General features: G+C 39.5%; 1 pseudogene; it reads right to left on the bottom strand.

The window, feature by feature from the left end:
• Window positions 1–1,050: 1,050 nt before the first annotated feature.
• LOC131827907 (heterogeneous nuclear ribonucleoprotein A1-like) overlaps window positions 1,051–23,211 on the bottom strand; it is a 176,785-nt pseudogene continuing 154,624 nt past the window's right edge.

Here is a 23,211-nt window from a genome sequence, read left to right as displayed (position 1 = left end):
TATCTCTCTTACAGCTACTTTTCTAGATTTTTTCCTCCTACATCCTGCTCTCTTCTGGTGTGTTTTAGGTCTTTGCTACATGGAAAACTTTTCATGTCTTTCTAATCTGAACCTCAGCATTACCTCCTCTGGAAACCATCCCTGCATGCCATGCCCCACCCCATCTCATAGCCCACGCTGCCTCAGTGAGGTGAAGGGCTTCCTTGTTCCGTAAAACCCTGTCTGTGACTCTAGCATTGCATCATGGTTACACTCACACCCTTTGTCTATATGCTGTTGTCTCCATCCCATTTTTATGTTTACAAGCAAAGGTACTCTGGTGTCGGTGAAGTAGCCAACATATAAGCAAGCTTTATTTATGTTTACAAGATTTGTTGTGCTAAATGGTGGATAGCAAAGGTAAGAAAGGTAAGAAAAGCTCAGTCCTTGCCAGAGAGAAGCAGACACAATTGTAGGGCAAATAAGCACATTCACAAATAATTGTATTACAGATTACAGCTGACCCTTGAACAACATGGATTTGAACTGCATAGATCCACCTATGTGCAGATTTCTTTTATTAGTATAATACTGTAAATGTATTTTCCCTATGATTTTAATATTTTTTCTTCAGCTTACTTTACTGTAAGAATACACCATATAATACATAGAACATGCAAATGTATTAATCGATGATTTAAGTTATCAGTAAGGCCACCAGTCAACAGTAGGCTATTAATAACTGTTTTTCTTTTTTTAAAGACACCTTTATTGACCATCATGATAGACTATTACATTTAGCAATCAACAGCCTGGATACAAAAAAAAAAAAATCTACATTAAAACCCTTTGTTGGAATGCTTTACACTTTCCACAGAACAGAAACTAAAATAACCTGTTATACAATTAGTCACAAATATAGCCCTCAAGTTTTTTGCCCATGCACCTGAGTATGGCCTAAAACATGTCTTCTTTGTGGCAGTTAGGCCCTGGCACCACAATGCTTGGTTGAATTCACAAATCTGTTGTAATCTGTAGCTTTCCTGTCACTTGTCTAGCTCTCCTTTCCTGCTAAGCTTTGTTTCCTGGTAGTAATAAAAACCTTCTGTCACTGCCATAGTGACTGCGGGGCTGGAACCACCACAGCCACCTTGGTTTCGTGGTTTGGCCAAGTATTGGGCTCCACCACCACAGGGGCCAGAATTTCTCCCTCCAAAATCTCCTCCTTTCATGGGTCCAAAATTTGAGGATTGACTGCAATTGCCAAAATCATTATAGATTCCACCACCTCCCTCCAAATTTGCTTCCATCATTACCAAATCCATTACAGCCATCCCTACTGCCACCATATCTACCAACACTTTGACCGCCACCAAAGCCACCTCAACACTGAAGTTCCCTCCACAACCAAAGTTGTCATTCCACCAAAACCACCTCCATGACCACCACTGAAGTTTCCAGAACCACTTCAACCTCTTTAGCTGGATGAAGCACTAACCATCTCTTGCTTAGATGGGGCTTTCCTTACTTCACAGTCATGGCCATTCATAGTGTGGTATTTTTGAAAGACAATCTTGTCTATGGAGTCATGGTCATCAAATGTTACGAAAGCAAAACCCCTCTTTTTGCCACTGCCTCAGTCAGTCATGATCTCAGTCACTTCAATTTTTCCCATACTGTTCAAAATAATCTCTTAGATGATGTTCTTCAGTGTCTTCGATAAGAGCATGAAAAATTGTTTTCACAGTTCAGTAGGCACCGGGTCTTTGAGAAGCTTCTCTTGAGCCAGCCTTCTTTGGTTCCACAACTCTTCCACCCACGTTGTGTGGCCTTGCGTTCATGGCTGCATCCACCTCTTCCACAGAGGCTCCACCAAGCCTCTGGAGCGCTTGGTGTTTGGATATTTCATTACCACACAGTCCATAAGTGTTCCCCATTGCTCAAAATGGCTCCTCAGACTCTCAACAGTTGCCTCAAGGCTCAAACCTCTGATGAAGAGCTTCCTCCGCTGTTCAGGTTCTTTAGGAGACGCTGACTTAGATATTACAGTGATGGGAGGGGAGACTTACTCGGCGGCATCCACGGGCAGAAAGGCAGTAACTAAGTTTTTGATGAGTCAAGTTATACATGGATTTTTGACTGTGTGGAAGTGGGAGTTGGTACCCCAACCTCTGTGTTGTTCAAGGGTCAACTGTATGTAATAAAGCTATAGTATAAGAGGTCCATACATTTTTCTTAGAGGAAAAAGACTAATAAGCAAAAGAACAGAGTAGGAAAAATTATGACCGCATTGTTATCTTTATTTGAAGATTAAGTATGGTTTAAGGAGATGTACAGAGATGAAAGTCCAGAAAGGACATATGGGTGACAGCAAATTTTATGTTTCATTTTGACTAGGCCACAGGATGCACAGATAATTGGTCAAATATTATTCTGGGTGTTTCTGTGAGAATGTTTTTGGGTAAAGTTAACATTTAAATGGATAGACTGAGTAGAACGGATGGCTCCCTAATGTGGGGTGGGCCTCACTGAATCAGTTGAAGGTCTGATAGAACAAAAAGGCCCACCTTACTCCAAGTGAGAGAATTCTTTCTTGCCTGACAGCATTTGAACTGGGACATTCTCTTACCTCTGGACTCAAACTGAAATTGAAACAGTGGCTCTTCCTGGGTCTTAATGCCAGGCTTCAGACTGGAACTATACCCACTTGTTCTCCTGGGTCACCAGCTTGCTGACTCACTCTGCAGATTTTGGGACCTGCTTACCTCCATAACTGCATGAGCCAATTCATTACAATAAATCTCTTGATGTATGTATACATACATCCTTATTGGCTTTGTTTCTCCAGAGAGCCCTGGCCACTACATCCTATTACAGTGATAATAATAGAGTGTTGCTTAATCAGAGCTTGGGCATTTAGCCATATAGCATGTGTGTAAATGACAGCACTAACCTGGTTAGCTTTGTGACCTTGACAGGTTTCTTAACCATTCCATTCATAGCTTCCTTTTTTGTAAGGTGGGGATAACAGCAGTGCCTACTTCATGGGGCTGGTAATAGCATACGATTGAATGAGTGAACACCCCAAAAGAGCATAGAGCAATGGTTGATAAGCAATAAGCAAGCAAGTATTGGTGGTTAGCATTTTCAGTCATAGGCATTTATTAATTCAATAAAGTATCAGTCTCTATGTCATTTGCTTCACACCCACTGGCTCATTAAATCCTCATGACTCTACTACATCTTTACATATAGTGTAGAAAACCAAGGCAGCATAGTCCAGGGGCTCAGAGTGTGGCTTCCAGAATCTGACATACCACCCATGGGACCCTGAGCCCATGATTTAAAGATCAGTTTCCTTGTAATAGAATTGTTTTTATGGGGTTGTTTAGAAGGGTTGTTTCACAAAAGATATTTAAAAAATAATATTACATATTAACCATTCCACAAATGTGTTAGAAGATATTATTGTTAGTATTCAGGTACTCATAATTGCTGTTAAGAAGGTAAGTCCCCAGTGACATTGGAGCTGGGGTCTGAGCCATGGTCTGGCTGATGTAAGCCTAAATTTCTAACCTTGCTTCCACCCTCCCTCCTCAGACCAGCTCTGCCAACCCCAGAGCAGAAGCTGAGGACAGCGCTGCCCACCCTGAGGCCTGTTGAGAGTTGGGATGTAATGGAACAAAATCAGAAATCCAATGCCAAATGAACACGTGGGACGCTGCCTCTCCCGTTCACAGTGCTCTAATTAAGATACAACGTGTTTTCCCCCTTGATCTGCTCTCATTTTCAGTATCACTTCACAGAAGTCCTATCAGTGTTTCTTCACATGCTCCATTTATTTTATTTTGTGAAAATAAAAGTAACCCTGCCAGAGACAGCCTTCATTGTTAATTTACATTCAGTCCACCTAAATGTTTTTCTCCAGAAATGAGAAAAATAAAACATCCCCTGAGCACCCACTGCTGGGCATGGACAACAGTTCAGATATTGTCTTCCTAGAATTGCAGTCTTTGATCGTGGTGACACTTGCTCTGGGAGTTTCCCTGAGGCAGCAAGGGGTAAGTTGTGCTCTCTATAAAACCCCAAGGAATGGGGTGGGGTGACACTGCAATCATGGGGACACCTGGCTCCCTAAACTTGTGCTCAACATACTTTCAAAGTTCTTTCCACAGATCTGTTCTTAAGGTCTGCTCTCCCCACCCATGTGTGTCCTTGACCTTACCTCTTTGGAACATTAGCTTTAAACTATTTTTATATTAGTGGTGATGGACCTTGGCTAGGATACAAACTTGTCACCTTTGCTGGTCCTAGGACAGCACAGACCTTGGTGAGGGAGTGGATGTGCAGCCTGAGCAGCCAAAGGGAAACTCTTTGAGTCGCCAGATAGGCCTGGAACCTGGAACCCAGCAGGAGCCCCTGCAGCCATTTTGTAACATTTTTCTGTTAGCCCTCACCTTCTCCCTATCTGTCCTAGACTTGTACTCATTCTTTATGGGCCCTCCTGTCCATTTTCCTTTCCCTAAGGGTGCTCATGAAACCACTACCTACACAGCTGCTTCCTCAACCTACAGTGGGGCCAGCCTAGTCACTATGCCAAGAAGACTAGACGTGGTCTTTAAACATAATTTGATTGGTTTTGGTTCTTTTTGTTTTTTGTTTGTTGTTTTTTGTCTTTGCTTTCTTGCTAGCACACTCTCTGAAAGACTTTAGGGACTTAGGTGCCCTTATAAAATTTTAAGTTTAATTCTAAAATGTTTATCATGCATTTAATAGAAAGGCATGTGATTTCAGACTATACATTATAAATATGTTTTAAATACATTTTCATTAAAACCTTGGAGCTTCCAATTTAGCTCATTTAATTCATAAAAATGTCTACCATATAACCTAATGGATAAGGTGATCTTTACTGTCAAACCAGCCAGCTAAACCAAGTTTAACTTCCAACAAAAAGTGTGGCTTCCTGGCTGCCTGCATGGCTCAGTTGGTCAAATGTCCAACTCTTTTTTTTTTTTTTTTAAGATTTTATTTATTTGACAGACAGAGATCACAAGTAGACGGAGAGGCAGGCAGAGAGAGAGAGAGAGAGAGAGAGAGAGAGAGAAGCAGGCTCCCTGCTGAGCAGAGAGGCCGATGCGGGACTCAATCCTAGGACCCTGAGATCATGACCTGAGCTGAAGGCAGTGGCTTAACCCACTGAGCCACCCAGGCGCCCCAAATGTCCAACTCTTGATTTTGGCTCAGGTCATGATCTCGGGGTCCCGAGACGGAGCCCCAAGTCAGGTTCCATGCTATGTGTGGAGCCTGCTTAGGATTCTCTCTGTCCCTTGTTGTTCCCTCACATGCACTCTCAAAACAAAATAAAAACTATGGCTTCATTTTTAAAAATCCAACACAATGTGTTAATAAACGTCCCTGTGATGTTTGTTATCCATTTCTAAATTCTAAGTTTAAGATACAGGAGATAAAAAGATTGATCAAGCAATGGACAGATGGATAGATAGCTGTAAGGGAGGAAGGAAGCAAGGCGAACAGGAAGGTGGGTGTCTGGCCATGATGCTGAAACCAACTCCCTTCAGTTCTCTTTGGCTAAAAAGTCTCTTTCCCAAAATTTTCCCTCAGGAACTATACATTTCCAAGTTGTCCCACTTTTTTAGCACACCAGAGATTTTTTTCACCCTGGAGAAGGGAATGGCAGTAAAACTGCGAATGGGTTAAAGATACGGTTTCTTGACAGAAGTGGACAAGGGCAATTGTGGGAGGGAGGGCTGAGTTCTCAGGCAGACAGTTTTTAAGGAAGAGGCCGTATGAAGGCTGAGGACCTAAAAACTGATGCCGCAGCAGCCCACACACCCAGGTTCAAAGACTTACACTGTTCTCTCAGTTTGGGTCCCTGAATTACTAGAGTGGGGCATGCAGCTGACCTGTCCTGGGGATGCAGCAGAAATGAGTCAGGGATGTCTTTGTTGCAATAAACCACTGAGACTTTGGAGAGGTTTCTTAACACAGAATAGCCTAAACTATCCAAACACGTACATAATAAGCCACTATTGAAATCGAGTCTCTACCTGTATCTTTGTCTATATTTCAACGGATTTGAAATTTAGCAGTTAGAAGAACGACTCTTGCCCAATCCTTTCTCAAACTCTCTATCCTAATATTACCCTTTAGGACCCAGATTTTCCTTAGTATCTCTATTTGCTCTCTCAACTCACAGTGTTCATTTTTTTCCCCCCTCTGAACTAGGCATTTACCGAAAGACACAGCTCCTTTGCCTCCAGGATTCATTCAGGCAGCATAAATGGGTAATTGGGAGAACTAGAGGGAACTTGTCTTCCCTAAAGGCATCTCAATTTAATTAAAACAAAAGAAAAAAGCTCACTTTGCCAGGCAAATAAATATAGCTCTGGTCTGCTGAGTTGTGACCTTTGTAGAATTCATAAGAAATTTTTTTTTTTCCTGGAGTTTTACACTATTATTTTGAGCTTTCACTTTGTCTTTATAAATAGTAATGAATAAAAAGTGTTTAAAAATTTTTAAGTGGTTACTGCTTCTCTCTCAGCAAGAATAGAAGTTTCCTGCAGGCAAGGATTACTTTTGCCTCAGCTCTGAGTTCTATACAGATTCTGAGACAGTGCATTCATAAATGGTTTTGATATAATCTGCTTTGAGGAAGAGAATGTACGTTATAAATTACAGCATAATTAGCCCAGATAGTATATTTTGTTAGTAGGCCTGAGCCACCAGGCCTTTCTCTTCCTTAAAATACCTGCCTGCATCATGGGGTGCCTGGGTGGCTCAGTGGGTTAAAGCTTCTGCCTTCGGCTCAGGTCATGATCGCAGAGTCCTGGGATTGAGCCCCACATTGGGCTCTCTGCTCCGCAGGGAACCTGCTTCCTCCTCTCTCTCTGCCTGCCTCTCTGCCTACTTGTGATCTCTGTCTGTCAAATAAATAAATAAAAATCTTAAAAAAAAATCCCTGCATCATGGTAAAATGCCAATAATGGCACTATCCTTCCTAAGTGTTATTGTCATCATCTCTGGATGAGTTAGTGTAGGGGGTGGGCTGGGTAAGCTGAAAATGCTGTCCTCTGGTTGATGTGAACCCTAGTCCAATTCTGGACTCCAGTTGACATGGCATGGGCTTGCACCTGGAAACAAAGGATTCTTCTTTAAAAATAAGATTTCACTGTCAGTCCTTATGAATTGACTCCAGTTGCTACTCTACCCCAGTTAGGGCAAACCAGCTCCCATTCCCTGCAGAGGTTTTGGGAGTTAACCTAGGTGTTGTTACCTTTACTTATTTCAACTTCATTTACTTATGACTAATTAAATGCATGCATTTAATGTCTTAATCTCTGCTGTTATACAATGCTTCCATCACTGCAGAACATTCCCCTCCCCACCAACATCAAGCCTATTAATTGCCTCCAAAAACACAACAAGGGAAGTTTTCCTGTCAGGGATACACCTGTCTTCGATGAGATTTTTCCAATATTGTCCACAATTGTATCATTTCAAAAAGCTTTTTAATCTAGCAGAGAACAACAAAGTTCAGCAGGAAAATTGTTTTGATCTTGAGAGAAAATTGTTGTTGGTATTATTGGAAACCAGAAGTGGGCTCCATTCAGAGAATATCTGATTGCCGTCCTTACTATCTCATTCATTCTCATCTGGGAGCTAAAAAACCCTCTGCCCCAACTCCAGGTGCTAAGACACACACAAGTTACAGCAACTAGAATCATCACCACCGTCATCAGCATCACCCTTCCTCTACTGGTATAGAACACTGAACCAAGCATGGAGTCCAGAGACCCAAGGGGAAGAGATTGGCTGACTCCTAATATGGAGTCAAGTCCCAGTCTCACCGCTGAGGTGATGGTCTGTTGCTCAGTCCTTACACTTAAATGTGGCCCTATTGCATTCCTTATTCAGTCTGCATTCCTGATCTTTTTCCTAAGAATCATTATCTGGGTCCAAGAATCTTCTTCCCTATCTCTGGCTTCCGTTGCTATTTGTAATATCTGCTCCCTCCTTTCCTGTTATCTTTCAAGACTTACTTTAGAATCTACCGATTTTGTAGCATGAGTCAATCCCTTACTCCCAAAATAAAGATATCCTTATTTCCTCCCAGGCCTCCCTCATTTGTACACGCTATTCCTCCTGCCTAGAGCATGAATCAGAGCCCAGATCTACCATCTCAGAGATGTGTGCACTGTTGGGCGTAGAAGATGGGTAGATGCGCCAGGGCTCTTGAAATCTTCCCTGAACACTTCTTCCACCTGTAAGTGTGGTCAGGTGCCCATTTTTTGTTAGTCCAGTACAGCTTCAAGTCCTCCCTCAACCTCATCACTGGTGTTCCTTTAATGACCTCCTTCCTGCCAGACTGTAAACAAGTTGAGAGCACAGGGCCCTTTGTTAAGGAAAGGAAAAAAGGAAGGAAGGAAGGAGAGTGTTTTAAGAAGAGTAAGTTTTTCCTACTTTTCTTTTTAAGGATTCATTTATTTATTTGAGAGACAGCAAGGGGAGGGGCAGAGGGAGAGAAAATCCTCAAACAGACTCCCTGCTGAGCACAAAGCTAGACACAGGGTTCAATCCCAGGACCCTGAGATCATGACCTGAACTGAAACCAAGAGCTGGCCAGCTGGCTACTTTACCAACTAAACCATCCAGGCGCTCCATTCTTTCTTAACCTACCATATCATTATCATAATAGCTCATTTCCCTTGAAATGTAACAGAACAGTTTGAAAATGCACCTAAAATACTAAACAAATGAAAACATGAAACACTTGAAGAAAAAGATAATTGGTAAGTGATTACAATTAATTGCCTACTTTTAATTAAAGGTCACTTTAGTCAGAAACTCACTAATGCAGAATGTAACCTCTCCCTTACATCTCTTGAGGCAGAACAAAATACAGAGTCCCTTGGGCCAGCAATCTAACAAGCTGTGAATTCATAAATGATACTACCTTTGGGGGATTCCAATTACTGGTGAGAAATCATTTGTTCTTTAAAAGTCAGTGTCAGTAATACACCAAAATGCTCATAAATCTTAAGAGTCTTACCAACCAGAAGTTTAACCACAGTGGATTTTAGGATGAAGGGACCAGGGAAAAAGAAGAAAATCTATTTAATTGTTAGCTCTAGGAACATTTCACCTTGTTTGAAGGTAATCTAGACTTTGGATCCTATTTGGAAACCATTATCTGTGGTCCTTCTGGGGTAAAAGTGCCCCCAGAAAGCCACGGACTTGAGTTGTGGGCAATCTAATTAATGGAAATGGCCTCTAACTTTAACCCAAGACCATGAATAATGCCTACCTCTTATTTCACAGTTTACAGAAATGAGATAAATGAGCCACTTCCTTAGGAGGCCAGAGAAAATCAGAAGCAAAAATATATCCTCTTTACTGTGGCTGCCTTCAATTTGTGTTATGAACTGAGATTTAGATAGGTAGAACAGAGATGCAGGGACTGGAGCAGCTCCTTCCATAACTGGTAAACACAAAGACTATCCAAAGATGCACAGATAATTCTACTTTTGTAATAGGATTAATTTTGTTAAAGAACCTATCTGCTATCTGCCCAATGCATGCTGTAATAGAGACAGGCAGTCCAAAGGCAGATAGAAGTCAGTTTCTGCCACCAATGAGTCTAGTGTTTTAGAGAAAAAATTAATACTCATTAATAAGTAATAGTTTAAATTTAGAATGAGGTTTTAGTAAGAGAAGGGACAAAATTTATTGAGAGGAAGTAATCCTCTGTCAGAAATATTCAGGGAAATCTTGGGGCCTCTGGGTGGCTTAGTGAGTTAAAACCTCTGCCTTCGGCTCAGGTCATGATCCCAGGGTCTTGGGATCAAGGCCTGCATCAGGCTCTCAGGTCACTGGGGAGACTGCTTCCCTTCCTCTCTCTCTACCTGCCTCTCTGCCTACTTGTGATCTCTGTCAAATAAATAAAAAAAGTCTTTGGAAAAAAAAAACAAAAAATATTTGGAGAAATCTTTACAGAAAAGAATGGAGTTTGAAGAATGAATAGGGATTTTGCAAACGAAAAGGTAAAGAGGCATTCTTGGCAGAGTAACATCACATGCAAAGAAACCAGTTTGAAGTACTACAATGTGTTCATGGGGTGCCTACGTGGCTCAGTGTCTTAACCATTTGACTCTTGATTTCAGCTCAGGTTAGGATCTCAGGGTCCTGGGCTGGAGCCCTGCATTGGGCTCTCTGCTTAGTGGGGAGTCTGCTTCTCTCTGTCCTTCTGGCCCTCCTCCAGTTCATACTCTCTCAAATAAGATCTTAAAAGAAAAAAAGAGAAATACAATGTGTTCAGTGACCAACAAGAAAATCGAAAGTCCAGAACAAGGCTGAATTGAAACTTTAGGTGGCTTCATCTTTGAAGCAACCACTTTTAAACATACAGAGTATTGTAAATGCTCCATTAGATTATTCTTGGGCTTCGTGGGAATGGGCAGAAGGGTTTTCCATGAAATTAAGATTCTTGGGTGGTTTTTAAAAAGTATTTGAGAACTTGTTGCTGTGCCCACACTGCTAGCCCCTTGGCTGAGTGACCATCTGTGGAGAGAGGGCTCCAGAATCAGGCTAAACAGGGAGTGTGCTGGAGAAGGAATGAGAACTTTTGATTCTCATTGCGATAGGGATAACTCGGCAGGTGAATCTTAAGAAATAAACCACAGGGGTGTGTCTGAGTCACCCTTCTGAACAGGAATAGCTCCACATCTTCCTGGATTAGATGGGTTCGCTCTGAAGGTGGGCTATGTGCAAAAAGCTCTCTTTTGACCATTTTCTTTGGCTGTTGCATCACTGCTATAAAAAGATGTGCATCATACACCACTTGGAGCACATAATCACAGAGCACTGAAATGTAAGCAGAACAAACAGTTTACCATTATCTTCTTGGTGGCAGATGAATGCAAGATTTGTATGCAATATCAGAGTCGACAAGATGACCTTGTGATGGGGACTAAATCCCACACATATATGTATATACAAATACATATATAAACACTGCCACCCCCACAGGTAACTGTGGAACACTTGCACATATACCCATGTTTTCCACTAGATAGAATCATTATCACCTTTACCAGGTACTAAAAAGATTTTATGTCTGAAATTGGCTGCAAAAGCAAATCCACATTCAACACCACCTCCTCTTTTCAAATAAACTTCAGTTTAATAAATAAAGGATCGTGAAAATTGCTTCCACCAATCCAGGATTTAATAGTAGTGACTCTGAATCACTTGATTCAGTTGTTTTAGAGTTTGCTTGTTATCTGTAATTCAGCCAGTCTTCTGGGTAGTGAATCATTCCTCAGTAAAATTAAATAATGTATGCTATATTTCTAATTAATTGCCTCTAACTCTTGTTAGCCACCAAACTCAATTTCTAACTCACAAGATTTTTCTAGAATTGGCTGGATTGTTATTGGATCCCTGAATTGTACTTTCAAAGGAATTGGGTAGACAAGAAGGTACAATTGGTTTATTTTTCATGTAGTGGAAATTGGTAATGGAAAATCTCACCAAATAACAAGGTGTATTTCAAAGAAGAAGACAAAAAAATGATCTTAGCCTTGCAAAACAGCTTTCTCTAGTTATGTGGTTGTTTTCAGAAAACCTATTTGGCTGGAAAAGTCAAGACGAACTTCCTGTATATCCCATTTGTATATTCTTCAGATTTTCCCTCCTTCCACTTTACCCCATCTCAGAAGGCTAGGGGAATAAAATCAGCTATCTGTTTATTACCCCAAGTATCCATTTTGATTCTTGAAAACTACCTTCAAGATAAAAGAGAAATTGGAAAAATGCTGAATTTTAGAATGCCTGTTTGATTTCAGTTATACCAATCTGAATATTTTGTCCTTCCTCTGTCCCAGGAAGTACAATCAGATTTTATCTACATGTTAACTAGAGAGCAGAGTTCAGAGAAAAAAATGGGATACCAGGAGACTTCTGTTCTTACCAAGTAGATGGACTGGATACTCAGACCAAGAGAAATAAAAGGCTCATTCCAGAAGAACTGGATGTTGGATAAATCACAACAAAGTTCAAAACATTGCTGAGCTCAAATCCCTGTTTACCACAGCATTATTTACAATAGCAACCCAAGTGTCTGTCAAAAGATGGCTGGATGAAGATGTGATTTTTCTATATGTAATGGAATATTACTCAGCCAGTAAAAGGATGAGATTGTGGCATTTGCAACCACTTGGGTGGAACTAAAGAGTATTATGCGTAGTGAAAGAAGTCAGATAGGAAAGATAAATACCATAGGATTTCACTTATACGTGGGATCTAAGAAGAACAAAATGTACACACAAACAAAGCATTAATAGACCCATAAATACAGAGAGTAAACATAGTTACCAGAAGGGAGAATGGGTAAATGGGAGAATGGTTACCAGAATAGAATGGGTAAAATAGATGAAGGGGAGTGGGAAGTACAGGTTTCCAGTTATGGGATGATTAAGTCAAAGGGATGAAATGTACAGCCCAGGGAATATAGTCAATCCTATTGTAGTAGTGTTGTATGATGACAGATGGGAGCTACACTTGTGGTGAGGATTGTATAATAAATAAACACATCGAATCACTATGCTGAACACCTAAAATAAATATAACACTGTATGTCAACTATGCTGCAATAAAAGTAAACAACATTGCTGAGCTCACAAAAATGGAGCTAAGGGAAATCCTCAAGGGCAAAAGACAAGCAAACGCAACAATGAAGTGAAGGTAAATAAAATCAGGGTAGTACATTATCAAATGTCTTTGCCAAGAATTATGTTATTTGGAATTAATGGCTGGCCATGCAGGAAATTGGAAATCATCATTGCCTAAGTTTGAGCAAAACCTAATCTAAGGACCTGAGATGCTTTCCTCACCACACACACACACACACACACACACAGCCAAAGACTTGAAAATAAAAAGCCAGGAAAAAGAAGAATAAAAATATTCTGCCTACAGGCAGCAAGAGGAGATGACAAAGAAATCTCCCTGTCTCCATCACAGCTCTGTTAGAACTAATAATGACAACCACACCATCTCCTCTGTGTATAGGTAACCATGGACCTGGCCCCATCTGGGTCTGGATATTGAGTGTGTAATACACTCATGGACAGAAAATGAGCAAATTTAGTATTACCTCTTGCCTTTAACTGAAATAAAACAAATTCTCTTTGGAGGAAAACAGAACAACCCTGACCCTGCTAGAAAACCCGTATATTAAATTCAGATAACTATGGGCTCACAATAAAAAAAAATGATCAAAGATTGTAAGGAAACAAGCTACCATGAGTAAGAATCAATAAAATAAATGAAGAAACAAAATACAGGATCCCTAAAGCACTGTAACTTAGAAATATCACATAAGAAATATAGAAAAACTAAATTAAATGGTTTAAAGAAAAAAATGTTACATTAAAAATGAGAAAGAATACAAGAGATTACTAATAATGGCCAGAAAGATTTAAGGAACAAACCAAATAAAATTCTTTTTTAAAAATATAAGTACTGAAATTTAAAAAAGTGTGGGCTGAACAGCTGGCTATACAGATTATTAGGAAATTATAAACCTGGAAGAATTACACTGAACATACCTCAGACAGACAAGGAGATGGCCAAGTAGGAAGGAGATGTTAGGAAACAGAGAGGATGGAATGACTAACTCTAACATGGGGGTCTAATCAGGGTCCCTGAAGGAGGGAAGAGGAGGAGAACCCTGAGAAAAGAAAAGGGCAGACCAAGCTCTTTCTAGGAACATAGATTCAATACACCTCAACAAAATATTGGCCAATCTAGAAAAAGTTAATAATTTATCAAGACCCAGCTGGTGTATCTCATAAATTTGACTTAACCTAAGAGGATGTTGTTTCTATTAACCCAAAATCTACGACACTAGTACAGCAGAAATAATGTATGATTAGCAACAGATGAAGAAAAATAGAATAAAATTCAGCACTCTTAATAAAAATTCATTGAAACTTAGAAATAAAGGCAATTTCTCTAACTTAATAAAGTATAGCTACCAAAAACCTACAACAAACATTCTTCAGGGCGAAAATTTAGAACCATTCCCTTCAAAGTAAGAACCAAGTCAAGGTTGCTCATTCTATTCCACCCTGTAGTGTAGTTCCTAGACAGTTTTGGAAGATAAGGAAAAATTATAATGTAAAAAGATGAAAAAGGGCTTCTTTATTTGTAAGTGATATGATTTTTATATAGAACAGTCCAAGAGAATCTTAATATTGTGATTACTAAGAATGTTGAAGTTATAGCACATAAGAACACTATGTAAAAGTTTTATACACAACATAGAAAAATTTTTTTTCTATACAAATTACCAAATAAGAAAAAGAGGATTTTTTAAAAAATTAAATTGCCACAGCAACCAAAATATAAAGTAACTTGTGATAAACTTAATGGCATTTTATATTATTATAAAACTTTATTGAACTGCATTAAAAAACTGACATAAATGGGAAAAATACAATCATAGGAAGCCTAAGCATCATAAACGTAGCTGTTCTCCTAGCTGATTTAATAAAATTTTATTATTATCCCAACAGATTTAATGTGTGTATGCGTCTGTAAGTCAGACTCATAAATTTTATCCTGAAGATCAAGGCCAAAATAACCTTCATACATGTATTAATTAGGATATTGTGAGTTCCTAGAGCAAACAGATTCAATTATTTCCCAGGAGGTTTTTTCCTCACATAAAAATCCAACCTGAGGGGTTCTTCTCAGCCAAAGGCCCTCATATTTAATTGGCCAATGAGGAAAGAGTACAGATAGAAATTGCTCCTAACCTACCTTATTCCAGCAGTGACACAGAACACTCCAGCTGGAAACCTTTAGTTCCAAGAGAGACTAGAGGCTAAAGTCTAGCCACAAGCCCAAGGAAAAGTAGAATTAGGTTTGGGGAACCACTAACCACTCTGCCTTGACACTCCTAAAACAAAAGAAGGTAAGGTAATTTATTCTACTGGATTTCAAGACAATATAAAGCTACAAACACATATTCTATAATATGTATTATACTATACATATTTTATATACAGAAACTATGTTTATATATTATATAATTATATATATTATATATATGTATACATATAAAACAGTACAGAGATAAAGGAGTTGACAAAACAAGCTTTAAAACTCAGAAAAAAGAACCACAAATATATGAAAACTTGGTATATCATGTAAAGGTCATTTCGGGGCACCTGGGTGGCTCAGTTGTTAAACATCTGCCTTCAGCTCAGGTCATGATCCCAGGATTCTGGAATCGAACCCCCCAGTGGGCTCCCTGTTCAGTGGGGAGCCTGCTTCTCTCTCTCTCACACTCCTTCTGCTTGTGTTCCCTCTTTCCCCATCTCTCTGTCAAATAAATAAATAAAATCTTAAAAAAATGTTTTAAAAAGTTCATTTCAAATAAATAGGAAAAGGATAATGAATAATCCTAGATATCTGCTTATAATATGGAAGGGCAAAATTGGGACCTACCTTATACTATATACAAAAACAAATTCAATGTAAACTAATTGTGTGTGAAAAGCAAAACTATAAATGTTTTATAAAATGATATAGGTGAATATCTTTTTGTCACAGAAGAGGAAACAATGTCAACACACACAAAAAACAACCATAAACCAAAGGGGAAGATAGTGATAAATGTGGCTATATTAAAATTAGAATTCCCATTTGCTAAGATACAATAGAGAGGAAAATACAAGCTACAAACTAGAATAAGTCTGTTAACATATATGCCCCAAATATACAAATCCTTATACATCAATAAGATAAATGTACTGATATAAAAATGGGTAGAGAATATACATTGATTAACCATTTCATACCCATGAAATTGCCAGAAATGTTCAAATCAAAGAATACCAAAAGTTTCTAAGAATGTGAAATAATAAGAACTTTTATAGACTGCTGGTGAGGATATAAATGATATAATCACTTTGAATAACACTTTATTTTTCACACTGTTGTTTGGATAACAGTTACTGTAAAATTGAAAAGGTACATATCCCATAACACAGCAAATTTCACTTCTAGTTATATACTCCAGAGAATCTCTAATACCCCAAGGCACAAATACTAAATCTTCAAATCAGCATTGTTTATAATTGCAAAAACCTGAAAATAAACTAAATGTTCACTGACAAGGGAATGGATGAATTGGAATACTTTATAGCAATGAAAATAAATGAAATGTCTTCACATGCATGACCATGAATGAATCTCAGAAACACAAAGTTGGGGGAAAGAAGCAAGTTGATAAATAATATATACAGCATTTCTTTATACAAAATTCAGGAACAAAACTAAGTAATATATTGCGGAGGACACATTAGCTACATAAAACTGTAATGAACAGGACACCAGGGTAGTGCAGCTGGGTTAAGCACTTGGTTCTTGGCTTCAGCTCAGGTCAGGATCTCATGGTCCTGAGATCAAGCCCCACATCTGGCTCTATGCTCAGCAGGGAATCTCCTTAAGATTCTCTCTCCCTCTCTCTCTGCCCCTCCCCCCTTTCTCATTCTTGCTCTAAAATAAATCTTAAAAAAAAAAAATGACGGCTAGAAGATGAACTTGAAATACAATAGTGGTTATCCTGGGGTGATGAGAAATGGGGTGTGATCAGGAAAGGAATATAGGTGACTTCAATTAATAACATTTAACTTTGTACACAGAGTGGTTTGCATAGAACTTCATGTCACTTAGTTTCAAATCCTATTTCCATATTTATTTATAAGTGTGAAATATTGGTAATAATTTCAGTTTTTTAAAGAATTAAAATATATATACACAAATATACAGCAATATAATATAATTCCAGACTCAGTTGTTTACTTATTACTTCTCTCAATATCCTCTTCTGTAAAATAGTCCTTTCCTTACATCTAAAACTTGTGCTTTGGAAATAGAACACATAACAAAAGCTAAGTGATTATTTTAAAATACAACAATAAATTTTTGTATGTTTATCTTCATAGCTCTGCCATTTGGTGGCTGTAGGACCCTGGGAAAGCTATTTAATAGCTCTTAGTTTCTTCATCTGTATTATAGAAATAGTAGTACCTATCCCAGTGTGTTGTTGAAAGGATTAAATAAAATGATGAATTTAAAGTATCAGTTGTTTAGTAGAACGTAGTAGAAAAAAAATCACTCAGACTGACTGAAGCAAAAGGGAATTTGTTTTAAAGATTAGCAATTTCATTTAACCCCAAAAGCTGTGCATTCATTTGGGCCTCCTGTGAGACCAAAACCAATGACTGAAGAACTTAAAGAAACAGTTCGTACATCAAAAAGTTCCTTTCTCTCCCTGGAGCTGAGCTGCACAGGTTCCTACCTCTGGCTCTCTCTGATCCTGGACCTCACTTTTCTTTATGCCTCTCTGCTCCTTTGGGATGAAAGACCCTCCCCCCCCACCCCCACCGAAAGCATCCAAGTTAAAGAATGAACGCCAACTATCCATTCATAATCAAAATTCCAAATTCCCAGAGTATACTCCAATCAGGTGTGGTGCATCCCTGGCCCAGCCAGCTGTGGCAGAGGCACAGGGACACAAAGTATAAACATGGTCTTTCTATTATCCTTGTAGCATTTGACACTGTTCAGGTACTTGATAAATGAATTTTGTGGTTATTACTAACCAAAATGCCAGGATAAATAAATATCATCTTGTTCATCCTATAATCTTGCCTTACATATGTGAGATTTCTCTCCCAGGAAATTACAGAAAAACCCAGGGAAATTAATTGTTTATCATGTTTTGTAATGCATTATTCAATTCCAAGAAGTTACTCCTTAAAATGGAAATGAAAGACTGGGATTATTTAAATGAACTTCACACCCAAGTTCATTCAAAGCCTCTTAAACCGCAAGATCTCAGCAAATGCAGTTGTTGATGGGAGGTGACTTTTCTCACCAAGATCCCTGCAAGGAACAACACAGTGAGGGGCCATTGATATGGCAGGTCTTCACAACCTTTGTTGAAATGTTTTATTAGATAAACTACTTATTTATAGGAGGATGTGGTAAAGAAAAATCTTTATAGATGCCATTGGGCTGGTTAAACAGAAATGGATAAATTCAGCAGGTATGAAATGCAATGTGAGTCCATCGTTTTGGGTCTCCCTTGGAACAATCAAACCTGTGATCATGTATCACCTGTCCAAGTGATGAAGTTCTAGAACCTAGGTGAGGTTCAGTGGGCTGAGGTCCGGAGCCGATGACCAAGAAAGAATTCTTGAGACATCTTTGGTGCAAAATGGTGGTTTATTAAAGAACGGGAACAGGACCCGTGGGCAGGAAGAGCTGCTGCCCCGGGTTGCGAGGGTAGGCATGTTATATACCTTGTGGTTGGGGGAAGGTGAGGGGAAGGGATGGGAGGTTTCAACAGAGTTTTCATATAATAAGGAGGTCCTACAAGGTGCCGGGGGGACGCCTTGCCCTTATGGCTTGATCAATGTCATCTTTAGGTTAGGCATCAAGATAGTTGCGAGATTCTTGGTGGGGTGTTATGATCCTGCTATCATTACATTCCCTTCTACCTCAGCCTCCTCCAGTTTATGGTGGGGAGGGAGACATTAGGGCTTCAGGAACTGAGAGTTATTTGCCTCTGGAAATTTGTGCTATTGATAAGGTAACCTCCCTGTTTAGATCTCTAGGACATCTGTAGAGCAAGGGAGATTCCTGTTCTGCAGGATTGCGATCCCTGCAAGTTAACTATTTATTGTTTTATGGCGGTCAGGGGTGCCTGAGGAATGCTACACATATGGAGGGGAGCGGGTGAAGAGAGGGTGCAAGGCGCCAACTTTTGCTCTGTCCTCAGCCAGCCTCCTGCTCCCTCATCATTCCCCCCTGAACAATTTTGACCCTTAAATATTTAAGGTGGTTGAAGGTGGAAGGTCTCATCTTCTGTAACTTCTTCCTGCTGAATAGGGGCGTAGAGCTGTCCCTACTTACTCGGGTCAATATTGATCAGGGTAGGAACATATAAGGGAATTACGAAAGGTGGAGGCAGCTGATTCCAGCGCTGACAGTGAAGAGGCGTCCTCGCACGTGACAAGGATCATCTGTCGTGGTGAAGTCATTGCAGCGATGGAGTCTCGGCACCAAGTAGAGAAACATTGAACAAAGCAACGTATTAAGGTTAATAAGGCGATAAGAATGAGAAGCCCAAAAAGGAGATTTGGCCATAGCCCTCCTCCAAACCAGGAACTTAACCAATCACTAAGAGAGAAAGAAGGATCTTGTAGAGCCTTAATCTGGGCATTCATATCCTTTATTAATCCTGTGACATTTTTGTGATAGTCTGGGATGTACACACAACATTCTGTCTTGATAATTGCGCATGTGCCACCCTGGGCTGCTGTCAGGACATCTAAGGCCATCCTATTTTGTAGGACTGTCTTGCGTATTTGTGAGACTTCGGTATTAAGGAGGGAGATGCCATTTAGTGAATCACTGAGTGCTTTTGTAGTATATTTATTAAGGGCTTCTACATGCCACATGACATCTTCTAGTCCCGCAGATGGAACAAAAATGGATGCTAAGTGATCATACCATTTAAAAACAGATCGTGTCCATCTTTGTTTTAAATTGGGGAGATTAGCTGGAGTTGTGATAGTTTTATCAAATCCTAAAGTACAGCAACCTATCCACCCTGGAGGAAGCCAGGGCCACAGGTTGGCTCCACATAACCAGTGGGTTCCATTTATAGCTGGCCATCTAATGCCAGGTCGCCTTGCCCAGTCAGTAGCAAACCAGTCAGTAGCTTGGAATACTATTACGTGGGAACACATTTCTAGTGAGCCATCCTAGATATCATGTGTTATTTGCCCAAGTATCATATGTATGGTTTCTTTGTTCCCAGCATAAAACTGCCTTTTGACTGAGCCGTCCAATCATGGGTGTAAGCCACAAATATGTATCCTAGATTTGATAGACACCATCCTTAGTAAGCTAAGAAGGGTTTTGTAACTTAGGCCCATATTTGATTGGGGAGTTATGGCTTGACAGCAATCCCCTTTCCTTCCAAATAGCTCCAGGCATGTAGTACCAGGAAGGCATATTTGGAGTCAGTGTTAATGTTTACTTTTAGGCTTTGGCAATTGAAAAGTGCTAGTGAGCACTACAGTATACCTAGCTTTTCTTCTTCTTTCTAAGAAAACTACTGTCATCAGTAAACTGTCATTCATATTTTTAACAGGGGCATCTTAAATCTGGACCAATAGAGTAAGCAAGATCAATAACCTCTGAACATATTTCTCTATAGAGAAAGAAATACAGTGGTCAGGTTCAGGCATACAGGTAACTAGGTTTAAAGTTTGACAAGTTTTAAGTATTATTTCTGGCATATCTGTAGTATGGCCCAATATTTAATTAGTTGGCCTCCATCATCCATTGGTGGCCTTTGGCTTCTAAGACAAATCTGGACCTGATGTGAAGTCATTACAGTCAAGGACTGTCCCATAGTGAGCTTTGAGGCTCTTTTATGAGGGCTGTTCTATGCTTAGCTAAAGCATCTGTTTGCAATTGCACCTCAACAGAGGTGGCCTCTAGGATAAATATGACTAAGGGATGAAACCAATAAGAAGACCTTTGAGTGGTACAACCTTAACAATATCCTGATTACAGAGGATCACTGGCAAGTGAGAAAACTTGTCAAGAGATAAAGGGGAGTTCCCCATGCATCATCCAATCCAATCATAAAGAAAGTGGGGTCATCCATTATCTCCACAAGTCCATAGTTAATCCTATGGAGTGCGATAGGCTGGCTTTTAGCAATTTCATTATCCCAGCTACACACAAGGTGTTAGTCAAGTTATACAATTTTAGGGGAATCAATCCTATTTTTCCAGTTGTTTAATCATGTGTGAGGGGGTTCTACTAATATCCCCACAAAATAAAAAAGCAAGAAGATCATCTAAATGAGCTATTGTGTAACTTCTCTGAAGTTTACCTCAAATTGTTTAGGTAAACAAACATTTAAGGGCAATCAAATCTAGAATTTAACATCCATAAAGGCGTGTTACTAAAACATAGTTTTTCTCTCTAAAATAACCCTCATTTACAGAGATAGCCAAATCAGGACTAATTCACTTGAGAAACAAGTCTTGTTTTAACAAACTTGGCCTATTAATTACATAAGCTCAGCAAGAACAGTTGAGTGTGATCAATAGATCTTTTAGCATCTGCTTTGCTGGAACTTTTTATAAGGAATCTCTAGGTTGAACTTTTAGTAGGCTCTCCGGGCCAGAAGCCAAGCCCTGTACTTGCCATCAGGCATGCCTGCAATACCTTTGGGTGAATTCCTCTTCCTGAGACTGCACCTACATAGCAGTGACATTCTTTACTCACCTGGTGAGGCTGCTGGGGACTCTGTAAGCAAGGTATCAGGCCTAGATCTCTAGGACATCTGTAGAGCAAGGGAGATTCCTGTTCTGCAGGATTGCGATCCCTGCAAGTTAACTATTTATCATTTTATGGCGGTCAGGGGTGCCTGAGGAATGCTACACATATGGAGGGGAGCGGGTGAAGAGAGGGTGCAAGGTGCCAGCTTTCGCTCTGTCCTCAGCCAGCCTATCATCACAAGGACCAGCACCCACTCATCCCAGATAACAGTGTGAGCAATCACCATTTTCTAGGCATGCAGGGGGTGGGGGTGGACAGCCTCAGGGAGTGTGTTTCTTTAAGATCAACTTCAGAGAGCTGCATCTCCACAGCCCAACACAGGATGGATCACAGGTAAACCTGTTGAATGTGTTGTGGAAAGAGTATAGTTTTTGGATTCAAACACATTTTTTAAGGAAGGTTCAAATCTTAACTTTATCACTTTTAAGCTGTGCAATGTTAACTTATTTGACCTTTGGTTTCTTCATTTTTCAAATGGAAAATGAAGAATCCCTCCTTGTATGAACAGTTTTAGGGATTAAAGCAGTAGATTCAGTTCCTGAGTCACCATGAACCAGTAAGAACAACTTAAATGTCTTTATGAGAACTAGAAGGCAATGCAAATAAGTAAAATAGGGTCGATAAAGGCAATAAAAGGAGATAAAAATTGTCGTGCATTGGAATTCAAATTCAATTTTTAAAACGTGTTTTTGAGAACAAAAATCCCATTCAGTGTCTAGGTTTGCGCTCAGTGGCCTAGCATTCAATAAGTTTTAGTTTACAATATTCTCCTTTCCCTTTTCTGTTCTATGAGACAATGGCCTCTCCCTTTTTTCATCTATTCCAGTGACTCCTAATGGAGTGAGTTTTGAAAACCTATAATGCCATTTTTGATGGTACTGATATTCACTAAACAGAGGAATTAAGCATGGTGGCTCATATAATAAAGAATCCTTCCTTTCATAAGGGTGACATATAGCTCAAAAATATCTTCATCTAAAACCCAACCTTGTCTTGTTTTTTGTTTTTAATGGAGACACATTTTTTGATACACACTGTATTTTCAAGAATACAACTGCCAGGGAAATTGAATCAAAAATGTGCTTTGCTTTATGTGGAACTTTACCAGACATCCTTTGCAATGGACAGAATTATGTCCTCTCAAATTTGTAGTTGAAGCCCTAATCCCCCATTGCTATTGGTTATGTCCAAATAGCAATTACCTGACCTTTGGGAGGTAATTAGGTTTAGAGGAGTTCATGTGGGGTCCTCCTGATGGGATTACTGCCCTTATAAGAAGGTCCCAGAGAACCCTCTTTCACCCTCACTACCATGTGAGCATACAACAAGGAAGCAGCTGTCTGCATGGTAGGAAGAGTAAGGACCTTGCCAGAACCCTTGCCAGAACCTGACCATGCTCACACCCTGATCATAGACTTCCAGCCTATAGAACCATGAGAAATAAATGTCTATTGTTTGAAACGACCATGTTTATAACATTTTCTTATGGCAGTCCAAGCAGACTAAGACACCCTTCATCATTTCAGAAAAATCACATGAATGCAAGATGTTAGTTCTTCCCAACGTGATCTATAGAGTCAATCAAAATCCCAGCAAGTTATTTTGTGAATATGAACAAATGGATTATAAAATTTATATGGAAAGGAAAAAACCCATAATAGACAACACAATGTTGAAGAAAAATAAAGTTGGAAGACTGATGCTACCCAACTTCAAGACTTAATATAAAGCTATAGTAATCAACAGAGTGGGATATTGGTAAAAGAA

Source organism: Mustela lutreola, chromosome 3, assembly GCF_030435805.1.
Source record: "Mustela lutreola isolate mMusLut2 chromosome 3, mMusLut2.pri, whole genome shotgun sequence".
In the NCBI taxonomy this organism is placed as follows: domain Eukaryota; kingdom Metazoa; phylum Chordata; class Mammalia; order Carnivora; family Mustelidae; genus Mustela; species Mustela lutreola.
The sequence above is the reverse complement of the archived record's forward strand: the minus strand, read 5'-3'. Positions and strand labels throughout refer to the sequence as shown.